Source organism: Asparagus officinalis, unplaced genomic scaffold, assembly GCF_001876935.1.
Source record: "Asparagus officinalis unplaced genomic scaffold, Aspof.V1 AsparagusV1_Un359, whole genome shotgun sequence".
Taxonomy (NCBI): Eukaryota; Viridiplantae; Streptophyta; class Magnoliopsida; order Asparagales; family Asparagaceae; genus Asparagus; species Asparagus officinalis.
The window spans coordinates 6,816-11,071 of NW_017972624.1; the positions used below are offsets into that span (position 1 = coordinate 6,816).

Here is a 4,256-nt window from a genome sequence, read left to right on the forward strand (position 1 = left end):
TTTTCTAATTTTCCACCTATTTTCTCCTCAATTCCCCGTAACTATCCATTGTTGAGTTAATTAACCGCAACCGTCCAAACTCCCCACGTTTCAGAACCAAAACCACCCCATCCACACCTCATACCGCCCCCACGTTCTCTCTCTCCCTCCCTCTCTCTCTCTCTCTCTTCCTCTTCACCCCCCCCACTCCTGCTCCCTCATTTAATCAGAACATCGAAATTTTTTAGGCGACGAACATCGGAATGATGAAACCACCCCATCCACACCTCATACCGCCCCCACGTTCTCTCTCTCCCTCCCTCTCTCTCTCTCTCTCTCTTCCTCTTCACCCCCCCACTCCTGCTCCCTCATTTAATCAGAACATCGAAATTTTTTAGGCGACGAACATCGGAATGATGGGCGGGGCATACTTCAATCGTTTAGGCTTGAATCGATGTCGACGCCAGTGAGGAAAAGACTGATGAGGGATTTCAAGAGGTTGCAGAATGATCCGCCGGTGGGATTAGTGGAACCCCGCAGGATAACAACATCATGTTGTGGAACGCCGTGATCTTTGGATAATTTTACATTTGATGTCGAATCCTTGGTTTGATTTTAGATTTTTAGGGTTTTCTGATGAACTTTGGGTTTTGATTTGCAAGCCTGATGATACTCTGTGGGATGGAGGTGAGTTGTTGTTTTTTTCTTTTTACCATATTGTTCTTTAGCTTTTTAAGTTTGTTGTTTTTCAGGGTCTGACGTTGAATTAGTTTCTATGCGATCAAATTTTTTGAGTTGAAGATGAATTTTCTCTTAATTAGTTAGTATTTAAAAAAAAGTCAGAATATTGGATTTATTTTGGGGGTGATTGATTGAAGCACTGTAGATTGATGCATTTGCAGACATAAAGATTACCCAAAACTAATTATATTTGTAGATTGATGCATTTGCATAGATTAAAATTACCCAAAACTAATTATATTTGCAGACATTGTAGATTGATGCATTTGCAGAATATTTGTTGTTTTTTTCCCTTTTTACAACCTACGATTCTCTCTTCCTCTCTCAATCTTCAGAAAAAGATTCAATGGCATCCTCCTTCATCTTCAATGGCATCCTTCAAACTTTTAAGGGTTTACTTATTTTGTTGATTACAGCCAAATCCGAGAAGCAATCAAGAGCAAGATCAACTCCTCCTTCATCTTCAATGGCATCCTCCGCCTCCTCTGCTCCGCCACCGCCATCGCCACCTCTGTCCGGCAGCGAAGATAGTTTCCTTTACAGCTACAACAATTATAAGAGACAGAAGGTAATCACGTCTTGACAAAATACTCTAATATACAATACTGGTGCATAAATAAACTGGCGCTTTCCTGTTACATGAGATGAAGGTTGTTCATTCTTCTTCACATTTAAATTATGCTTATGACGTGCTAGCTTTCTCTATTTTCTTTTACCCTCTGAGTGTGAAGAACAAATAGCAAATTAGCTATCACATTTAATTGTGACATATTGGTTTGCTTTACTAAATTGTATGTATTCTAATGCAGATCAAAATGGAAGTTACCTTCCCCTGAAATCAAAGTAAAGCTTTTGATCTTGCATTTTTTTTTTCATCTTGAAAACATTTTACTTTATTCTGATTTATGTTCCTTTTCTTTTCAGCGGAAAGAGTAAAGGTGGTTTTATAATCATTTGAACAGTTAATGTTAACAAGTTCTAGATGGAGAAGCAGCGGAAAGAGTAAAGGTGGTTTTATAATCATTTGAACAGTTAATGTTAACAAGTTCTAGATGGAGAAGCGGATCTATCTTGATGTTCTACTTATTTGTAGCATAGAACTTATTGCTTCTTATTTAAGCAGGACTTTCAGGAGGATGCCGTGCATGGAGAATGCTCATTTTACAGTTGACATTGTCAGAGAGTCTGATGGCAGTGGATATGCCATCTTCTAGACTGGTGATTGAGTGGCGACATGAGCGAGTGGTGGCAAGAATTTTACCTATTCCTAAATAGGAACAAACCATGACAGGTATTTGAGTTAGATTTGAATTGAGATTTGAACATAGCTTTTCAATATTTAACAAGATTTGCGTCTTCTTTTTTTATCTTTTTTCGCTTTAAAATTGAGACTCATGTTTTTATCTAGCGAATAAGTTATACAATTCTATATGGATATTTGAGTTATTTGAGTTTTGCATATTATATTACATGCTATATTGATAAACAATTCTATATGGAAGTTAAGATTTCATTTGTAAGCTTGTGAAGTGAGGCCTTTACTTTTCATTTATCAGGTTGACCTTCGCGGGGATCTGTTTGGAATGTTAAATGCACATCCATTAGCACCTCCAGTTTCACTTCATCATTTAGATACCGTGGATCCATTATACCCTGGAAAGAACCGCTTGGAAGGTTTAAAGCATCTATTTGAAGCAATAGATGCAGATCCAGGAATGGTTTTCCAACAAATTATTTGTTATGATAACTCAAACTTGCTTACAGTTTCAGTTTCTTGGGGATATGCGGTTCAGGTATAAAGGCAATTTACTTCTTCCAGACCTCTTGCCTTTGCAAAGGACATTCACCCCATGGAGGAGAAGACATTATTCTACTTCTGATATATTATATATGTTTAATCCAAGGGAATTTCCCCGGGATCCATGTAAAAGACCGGCTGTTTTCCTTCTTGATAAGGTGCTTTGTTCCAAATTTCCAATAATAGGGTTGAGAGTAGTTATAAGAGAAATATCTCTGGAAATTGTCAGCAAACTAAGGGTCCATCAAAGTATTTACAGAAGATTAGTGTCTCCTCAATTCCCCGTAACTATCCATTGTTGAGTTAATTAACCGCAACCGTCCAAACTCCCCACGTTTCAGAACCAAAACCACCCCATCCACACCTCATACCGCCCCCACGTTCTCTCTCTCTCTCCCCTGCTCCCTCATTTAATCAGAACATCGAAATTTTTTAGGCGACGAACATCGGAATGATGGGCGGGGCATACTTCAATCGTTTAGGCTTGAATCGATGTCGACGCCAGTGAGGAAAAGACTGATGAGGGATTTCAAGAGGTTGCAGAATGATCCGCCGGTGGGAATTAGTGGAGCCCCGCAGGATAACAACATCATGTTGTGGAACGTCGTGATCTTTGGATAATTTTACATTTGATGTCGAATCCTTGGTTTGATTTTAGATTTTTAGGGTTTTCTGATGAACTTTGGGTTTTGATTTGCAAGCCTGATGATACTCTGTGGGATGGAGGTGAGTTGTTGTTTTTTTCTTTTTACCATATTGTTCTTTAGCTTTTTAAGTTTGTTGTTTTTCAGGGTCTGACGTTGAATTAGTTTCTATGCGATCAAATTTTTTGAGTTGAAGATGAATTTTCTCTTAATTATTTAGTATTTAAAAAAAAGTCAGAATATTGGATTTATTTTGGGGGTGATTGATTGAAGCACTGTAGATTGATGCATTTGCAGACATAAAGATTACCCAAAACTAATTATATTTGTAGATTGATGCATTTGCATAGATTAAAATTACCCAAAACTAATTATATTTGCAGACATTGTAGATTGATGCATTTGCAGAATATTTGTTGTTTTTTTCCCTTTTTACAACCTACGATTCTCTCTTCCTCTCTCAATCTTCAGAAAAAGATTCAATGGCATCCTCCTTCATCTTCAATGGCATCCTTCAAACTTTTAAGGGTTTACTTATTTTGTTGATTACAGCCAAATCCGAGAAGCAATCAAGAGCAAGATCAACTCCTCCTTCATCTTCAATGGCATCCTCCGCCTCCTCTGCTCCGCCACCGCCATCGCCACCTCTGTCCGGCAACGAAGATAGTTTCCTTTACAGCTACAACAATTATAAGAGACAGAAGGTAATCATGTCTTGACAAAATACTCTAATATACAATGCTGGTGCATAAATAAACTGGCGCTTTCCTGTTACATGAGATGAAGGTTGTTCATTCTTCTTCACATTTAAATTATGCTTATGACGTGCTAGCTTTCTCTATTTTCTTTTACCCTCTGAGTGTGAAGAACAAATAGCAAATTAGCTATCACATTTAATTGTGACATATTGGTTTGCTTTACTAAATTGTATGTATTCTAATGCAGATCAAAATGGAAGTTACCTTCCCCTGAAATCAAAGTAAAGCTTTTGATCTTGCATTTTTTTTTCATCTTGAAAACATTTTACTTTATTTTGATTTATGTTCCTTTTTTTTTTTTAGCGGAAAGAGTAAAGGTGGTTTTATAATCATTTG

The 4,256-nt window shown here is 37.5% G+C and overlaps 1 long non-coding RNA gene across 1 annotated transcript; it reads left to right on the forward strand.

Annotated features, from left to right (window-relative positions):
* Window positions 1-298: 298 nt before the first annotated feature.
* On the forward strand, window positions 299-1,706 carry LOC109827682. Its single transcript, XR_002243487.1, has 4 exons — window positions 299-666; window positions 1,137-1,288; window positions 1,530-1,563; window positions 1,645-1,706. It is a non-coding gene; the product is annotated as an uncharacterized LOC109827682 (long non-coding RNA).
* Window positions 1,707-4,256: the final 2,550 nt, after the last annotated feature.